Raw genomic sequence first — 9,129 nt, forward strand, 5'->3', positions numbered from 1 at the left:
GAGGGATACCAGGAAGTTCGTCTGGAAATACATCTAGAAACTCATTAACTACCGGAATAGACGGAAGCGTCGGTGGTTCTGCATCTATATTATGAACACGAACAAGATGATAAATACAACCCTTAGTAATCATCCTCCTCGCCTTAAGATAGGAAATAAACCTACCTTTTGGCGTTGCTGTAACGCCTTTCCATTCCCGAATTGCCTCTCCTGGAAAGTGGAATCTAACAATCTTTGTTCGACACTCAACATTAGCATAACAAGACGCTAACCAGTCCATACCCATAATGACGTCGAAATCGACCATCTCTAACTCTACGAGATCTACAGAGGTCTGACGGTCTATAATTTCTACCGTGCAACCTCGATAGACTCTTTTGGCAACAATAGACTCATTAACTGGGATAGATACAATAAAGGGTCGATCTAATGACTCTGCTACTATACATAACTTCCCCGCAATAATTGGAGTCACATAAGACAGAGTAGATCCAGGATCTATCAAAGCATAAACACGATGGGAGCAAACAATCAATGTACCTGTCATAACATCTGGTGATGACTCTGAGTCCTGTCGGCCGGCTAGTGAATATGTACGATTCTGGCCACTACTAGAACTAGATGCTCCCTCTCTGCCTCTGCCTCTACCTCTACCTGCTGAAGTCTGGGGTCCACGCCCTGTAGACTGTGCTAATGAAGAGGAACCTACTATTGACCTGGTCGACTGACCTATACCACCCTGACCTATGGTCGGGCAGTTTCTCCACACATGCCCCTCCTGTCCACAAGAATAACAACTTGTGGAACCCTGTTTACACCTCCCGAAATGCAGCCTACCACAAGTTGCGCAACGCGGCGGTGCTGTCCTAGCCTGGCCTGAGCCTCTCTGCTGATGAGAGTCTGATGCTCGTGAGCCCTCACCTAGGCCTGACTGTCCCTGACTATAAAATCTACTACCCTGGAACTGCTGTGGTGGAGGTCTAGGTGGCCTAATAAAATATTGGGGTCTGGGACCACCCTGAAAATCTCCCTGCGAACCAGCGGGCCTAGCCCTTATCTGTCTCTCTCTCGAGACCCTCTCACTCGTGTACTGTCGATGTCGGCAATCCTCTATGCCCTGTGTGAAGGCCTGAATCCGTGAGATATCCATAGTATCATTTAGCGCAGAGGTGGAACAAGCCTCGATCTAGTCTGAGTCAAGCCCTCCCACAAATCTACGCACCCTGTCATGCATCGTATCAACAAATGCTGGTGCATATCTAGCCAATGAATCAAATCTCAGCCCGTACTCTCGGACACTAATGCCACCCTGTCGGAGGTTCAGAAACTGGTCCACCCGGCCATCCCTAATCTCTCGAGGCAAATAATGATCTATGAAAGCTTCTGTAAAGTTATCCCAAGTGGGTAGAGATGTATCTTTTTCCCTAGATCTCTCCCAACTTTCATACCACAATACTGCAACATCACGCAATCGAAATGCTGCTAACTCAACTGACTCAGTTGCTGTGGCATGCATGACTCTGAAAATCCTATGAAGCTGATCAACAAAGTGTTGAGGGTCTTCTCTGCGATCTGTTCCTGTAAACTGTGAAGGATTCAAGGCAAGAAATTCACGAACTCTCGAACTTTCGGGCCCTTCAGAAGGTCCGGCAATATCTGGCGCAACTGATTGGCACTGTGCAGCTACTAACTGTGCTAACATATATACTGCACTCTTGAAATCCTGATCAGATGGAATAGGAGGAACTAGAGGTGGTACTGCTGGTGGAGCCGGAAGTCCTGTAGCCCTCGGAGGCTCCTGAAGGTGTGGAGAAGCTATAGGGGGCTGAGAAGATGTCTCCCCCCGGGTCTCACAACGGGCCACCTCCACTTGTGGTACTTTGTCGGTATCCTCACTTTCAGTTCTATCTAGCCCCTGGCTAGTGGTGGTCTGTCTAGTGTCAGTCATCTCGATCTACATACAAGTATCAATTATAAGCCAGAAACCTCAACTCTTAAGACACCGCTCTATAGCACGAGGTGAGCAAAAGAAGGATAGTCATTCTAACATGCCCGACAGCTTCTTGCTTATCGAATGTGGTGCACAACACATTTATAAACAAGACTCTACTAGACATGGCTAGCAGACTCCCTAGGATACGACGTTGCTCTGATACCAAGTTTGTCACGCCCCAAACTCAAGGGGCGCAACTGACTCCTAAAGCTAAAACTCAGGCCCGAGCCGACCCTGCTGAACCATTTGCGACTAGCGCATGGCAGTCACATGCAATTAAGAAAACAAACAAGTATATCTCGACTTAAAACTAAGCCCTCGGCCGGCAAGGCCCCTGTCAACAGATCTATAAAAGAACCAGCTACTCCCAAGAGTTCATATAAAGAAATTTCCAACTAGCACAGAAGTCCTGATTGGGCCGTCGAGGCCACCATGATATCTATACCAAAACTAAAAACAGGTAAATATCAGTACAATACATCAAACAGCTCACAAGCTTCAGCAAACCAACAACATAGGCCAGCATGGCCATAACGTAGCTATAAACCCCACACACTAGTCTGCAAGCCTCTAAAAGTAGTAAAGATTGGTGGGACAGGGCCCCAGCCTACCCATGAGAATATATGCAACAAAAGGTAACAAACCTCCCAACTCTGGCAGCTCCGGAGGAAAGGGGCTGACCAATCGGATAAAAGTCAATCCTGCTGATATGGAGGTCTACTCGGTCATCTGTCAGGACCTGCATGCATGAATGCAGCGCCCCCAAGGCAATGGGGCGTCAGTACAAAATAATGTACAGAGTATGAAAGGCAATAGACTATGATGAGGTATCCTGATATACCGGAATAATCTGATAAATAAATTAAGGATAAGATAATTGTACTAACCTGCTTCTAAATCTAAATTTATCAAAAATAACAAAACAACAACCTAATCAAGCCCCCATAAGCTCGGTAGGTAGAAACAGCACACAAGACCACCTACTCAGGCCTCCATAAGCCCGGAAGGTGCCAATCAGCCTGTATACCCTTATCGGTAGTCCCCTAGCCCCGCAGGTAGTCACATAGCCCTCTTAGGCATCAACATATCTTATAGACAACTCATAGCCCTCTTAGGCAACAACATGGCCCTGTAGGAAGCACATAACCTCCTTAGGCGTCAATATATATCCCTGTAGGCAACTCATAGCCCTTCTAGGCATCAATATAGCCCCGTAGGCAACTCATAGCCCTTCTAGGCATCAATATAGCTCTGTAGGCAACTCATAGCCCTTTTAGGCATCCATATAGCCCTATAGGCAGAACATAACCCTGCTAGGCATAGATCACATTCCTGCAGCTAACAACAATAGCCCAAAGGCAACAATAATAATCCAGCAGCTAAAATTGAGCAATTTAGTTATAAGCAACCTATACAAGTAGCCTCTAAGTCGTGTCCAACATACGAATGTTACTACTGAATAAGAATCTCGATAAGAGAGGATTATACGCACTCGAGCAGCCAACAATCAACAATAATAGCTATAAGTATAACAACGATAACAACTCAATTACATTGCTCCTAAGCTTTAAGGAAACATGCCATAGGAAGAGAATAGCCTTAACATACCTTTTTCGCTAAATTCACGTGGCCTAAAGACTTTAACTCATAACTCCCTCGATACTACAACAAGGTAGGACCATAATCAACACACAAAATAAAAGATACCATAACAATACAATAAAAGATATGTATTTCCGTCGCAAATTGCTATTTGCTGCTTATAAAAGCTAGAGTCGATGAAAGAAGGGTCTTACCTCGATCTTAGGTGCGTAATTCACCTCAAAACCTTCAAATATACTCAAACCCCTGTTGTCCCAACACTAAAATGTGATATGCTATGCAATCGATAAAACAAATTATACCACGACGTTGAGCCCAACGAGTAGAACAACTTTCGTCAAGGACTTACGTCGAGAAAATCTATATTTCACTTGATCCTAAAAATGGATTTCTATGTTTTCTCTATATATTTAGCTTAAAATGAAGAAAAAATTCGAAGAAGAAGATATATACAACTTTCCACCGACCTAGGGCCCCACCTCACGTGCCTGCTTGCGCAGTCCCACGAAAATGTGAATATCTCCCTATTCTGAAGTCGTATGAATGAACGGTTTGATGCGTTGGAAACTAGACTCGTAGACCTTCGATTCAATAGTTTGTGGGCCCCATAAATCTTTATAGATTGGGAGAAAACCTCCAAGACATTTGACCCAAATTTTAGAGAAATCTTTAAGAAGGAACTTACGATAACTTCCGCCAACTTTTATTTTGCCACTTACCTAACTTCAAAACTTGAGATGCAACACTTGAACACTTAAAATAGGACATACCACATGATTCTTAATTTATTACTCAGCCTCCTTGTCTTTCCACGAAGGTACGAGTTAATTTAGACGTTTTAAAAAGTCGGGGTGTTACAGTTTCAACTCTATAGGGACCCCAAACATCCATATGTAGAAGCTGAAAAATACAAGTAGAACTACTAGTGCTATGTGGAAAAGGTAATCTTGTCTGCCTGGCAAGTGGACAAACATCACACTTATGTAAAGCAAAACTATTACCAAACTTATGAAATGCAGAAATTTTTCTGATGACACCCATGGGAACATGTCCCAATCTTTGATGCCAAACATTTGCAATAACCTCAACACCTTGAAGAGTTGTTAAATAGTGATGTGGATGTGTGACTTTTTGACCAAAGTGACCATACTGAGAGTAGAGAGTGTAAAATCCATCTTCCTCCTCACCAATCACCCTCACCTTCCCAGATGCTAGGTCCTGAAAAACACAACATTTTTGAAAAAATGTGACACAACAATTCAAATCTTTTGTCACTTGAGAAACTGATAGAAGATTGAACTTGGAAGCTGGTACACACAACACTCTTCTAAGAACATCACCTCCTCATATGTGACAATCTCCAACATGTGAAACTTTAGCAGATGTACCAATTGGCAACTGAACCTGACCTGCATTCTCTATCAAAACTGAATGTTGTAAACATGTAGGATATCCTACCATATAATGGGATGCACCAGTGTCTACAATCCATTTCAAGTGAGCAACTGGAGGCAAATGATTACCTGTCATATTAGTCGTGCCACTTATGGCATCAAGTTTAGTTTGATCCAGCATTTGGAGAAGCTTCTGATGTTACATTAAAGTGAACATAGGCATAGACATTTGCTGAGACCTAAACTGTTGTGGACGATATTGAAATTGCATCTGAGTATGATATGGTGACTGCATCTGAGGCATCTGAGTGTGATAGGAAAACTGCATATGAGCATATGGTGGTTGAGTGGACTCTAGTTTATCAGATTGATAATGTTGAGGTATAGGCCCTTCATTATAAGTAGAATTTCCAACAATAACAGCCTCTCTTTTACCTTTGTAGGCAGCTGGATACCCAATCAATTTAAAACAGTTAACCTTGAGATGGTCAGTTTTGTGACAAAAGTCACATTTCAGCAGTTTGTTGCATTTAGTCCTCATGTGTCCTTTTATATTGCAGAAATCACAAAAAGCATTAGGATTATAAGGTCTTCTAGGTTTATGACTACTTGGACCAGATTTAGAGGTAAACATTGCAGTAGGAACCATATCAGGTATCATCCTACTTGATCCTGGTACCATTCTCTGACTTTCATCTTGATTAACCATAGCATAAGCTTGATTGATGCTAGGAAGTTGTGGCATCAACAGGATTTGGCTCCTAGCTTGACTATAGTTGTCATTAAGTCCCATAAGAAACTGCAACATCCTCTGATGTTGTGATTGTTCAAAAAATTCCTTAGATCTAGAACATGTACAAGCAGGGGAAGGCATTATAGAATGATATTCATCCCACAAATCCTTTAATCTAGAGTAGTAAATTGATACAGATGAAACACCTTGAACAAGAGTAAAAATCTCCTTATGCAACTGAAAAATACGAGAGTTATTTACCTTGTTAAACCTTTCCTTTAAATCTTCCCAAATCAAGTGGGAATCTGAACAATAAAGGACTCTACTGTGAAGATCTTTGCTTACATTGCACAGTATCCAGGAGACAACGATTGCATTACAACGATTCCAAAGTCGAATCAAATCTCCTGTGAATTGAGTCTTCTTCACCGTGCCATCAATAAATCCAACCTTATTCTTTCCAAGCAGAGCTAACTCCATAGCCTTGTTCCATAAAGTGTAACTATCACTGCCAGTGAGTAGAATCCCAACATTCAGCGATCCAGGTGAATCTGATGGATACAGATACAAGGGATGAAGATGGTTAAAAGTAGGAATAGCCATGGAAGTTCCTGATTGAGTTTCAGCAGCAACTCCTTGGACATCCATGAAATTGCGCAAAAAATTTTCAAAAAAACACGAAATTGAGCTAAGAAACATTGAAATTCTTCACTGCCTATGCAAGAATTGTTTAGATTCGAGCTCGATTGGCTCTGATACCATGTTAAGAAGATGAATTACATAAACAAAACTCCATTGAAGAGCTAATCTGAGAGAAGTAAAACTGTAATGAGAAAGGGAAAAATATTGTTTCATTGAATTGAAGAAGAATACTACATACATTGTTCTTATATATATATAGCCACATACTATTAACTAATCGACTCACTTGACTAAACCACCTCTAACCAACTTACTAACACATTCTAACTAACTAACTAAGCAGCTAAGCACACTTGTACCATTCACAGTGTGCGTATAATAATACAATTATAGCTAGTGTCATCAAGGTACTTGTACACATTTAGTTAGTTCCTTTACAATAATAGATAATGTTTAACCTTTACATACTTTTTCGATGAAGGGTGTGCACTGAACCATCCTTCGCTTTAAGGTTGCTCTGCCCGTGTTCCACAGTGCACTTTTTCTTGTTTCGTTCGAATAATTATTTTTTCTTGAGCTGCTAATTTAAGAACATAAAATACACCCCGTCGTTATCTTTGTTTTTATTTTTAACGCACTACCATTGAACTGATAAACGAAAAATCTCACATAGCTTAGGCAAACTTTCTCCATTTAATCTTACTTTTGAAATAGGTATGAGTTATAAGGCCCAACATTTATTAAAAGGCCAAACACATATGTGTCACGCCCCTTTATTTTCCCTCAAAATTAATTTAAGTATGTTTTGAAAGAAAAAGAGTTTCTCCAATTAAAGTGACATTTTGAAAAGGGATTATTTTATTATTCAGAGTCGCCACTTGGAATTGAGTTTTGGTGTTCCAAGTCACCTTATTATTTAAACCCCTAATCAAAAAGAAATTTGACTCTTTATTTTTATTGGTCTGCGAAAACAAAGATAGGGTAAGGAATTCTGTTGACCAAGGGGAAGGTATTAGGCACCCCTTGAGTCCCGTGGTTCTAGCACGGTCGCTTCATTGACTATATATGACTTAAATTAATTTTCGGATATTGTATTATTAACTTAATAATAAAAGTTATTTACCTCATTATTTGATTTATTTTAAACCTATTTATATTATATTAATATATGTTCGTTAATTAAAAAAAAATGTATATCACATAAATTTATTTAAATATAATAAAGTAAAGTTAATAGATTTACAAATCTTGAAATGTCTTGTAATTTCTTTTCTTCTCCTTTTCTTTTCATGTATTTGTATTTATTTATTTTTATTGTGGATAGAAAATATGTAGGTATCTAATTACTAGGAATTAGAATTTTTGTAGGATTGAGATTTTTGAGTTTGAGTATTTTAGGATTGTATTTTTTTTTTAGTTAGATTTAGAATAGAAATAAAATTTTATGTGATTTGGAATTAGTTTTAGCAAGAAATTCTAAATAGATTAGGACTATTTTTAGAAAGATTTTTCCTTCTTAATTTTTAATTTTCTTCCCTTTTTTTTTTCTTACTTTTTTTTTTCTTTTTACGTTTTGGTTTTATTAATTTTTTTTTTTGTCTCTTTGTATTATATTTTATTTTTTTTTACGTTTTTTTTTCTATCTACTTTATCCTTTATTTTTTTTATATATATTTTTTATTCTTTTTGGACACTCTGTTTCTCGTCTTCTTCTTCTTTTTTTTTTATTGTTTATTTTATTTTATTGTTTTAATCATCTTACGTTTTCTGTTTCATTTTTATTTTTTTATTTTTTTTTGTTCTTCTTACTTTTTGGTTTAATTTTTTTTTTTTTCTGTTACGCTCTATTTTTTATTATTATTCTTTTCAGTTTGCGTTTGTTCTGTTTATATTTTTATTTTTTTTCTTATGCTTTCTCATTTTTAAAAAAAATTAGTTTTCTTAATTATTCATTATTATTATTTTTTTAACTATAAATCTCTAAACAAATATTCATATATCCTCTTAATTATATATCTTAATAATTCGAATTAAAGCGATAATCATCTTAACACTTATTCTAAAGGCAAACTATTTTTTATCAAAAATAATATATTAAAAAAAAAGAAGACTAAAACACGTTCCTCATAGGTTTTCTAAAGCACTAATTTATATCCTAATCTAACAAGTCTACAAATAATTTCAACAAAAATTTCTTAAGTGAAAACTAAGGTCCAAGAAACATTACCTATTCAAAATTAAATATCACGAAACCAATTTCAATATTAATTACATCTAAAGAGCATAAAACAATAATTAAAAAAAATGTATGATACATCTTTTATTTTATTTTTTATATTATTCTAAAGCAAGAAACGTAAACGGTTACGTTTTTCTAAGCATTCATAAATTCATCACAAACAATGGTAGATAATAATAACATGCGACTCAGAAAACTTCATATTATTGGAATCAAATTTCGTACGAGCATTCCAACTACATTATGCGAGACTTTAGAGTTACCTCGCTGCGAAAATTAATACCACAAAAAACAACTGTTACGATCTACTGATTTCCAAAGTTAATAGCTAATATTAACTTTAAAGAGCCACGAATCCGAAACCTTGAGTGAAACCTTGAACGCTGACTTAATTTTCAAAATAAAACCCACTTTTTGTTATCTTTTTTTTTCTCTCTGTGTTTCTGTGTATCCTTTTTTTCTTTACTGAGCGTGTGTTTTTATAATAGTTTTGGGTGTGAGTCTGGTGCTAATTAAAAGGAATGTG

The sequence above is a fragment of the Solanum verrucosum genome, unplaced genomic scaffold (assembly GCF_900185275.1).
Source record: "Solanum verrucosum unplaced genomic scaffold, falcon-dt-bn FXZP01000222.1, whole genome shotgun sequence".
Classification (NCBI taxonomy): Eukaryota; Viridiplantae; Streptophyta; class Magnoliopsida; order Solanales; family Solanaceae; genus Solanum; species Solanum verrucosum.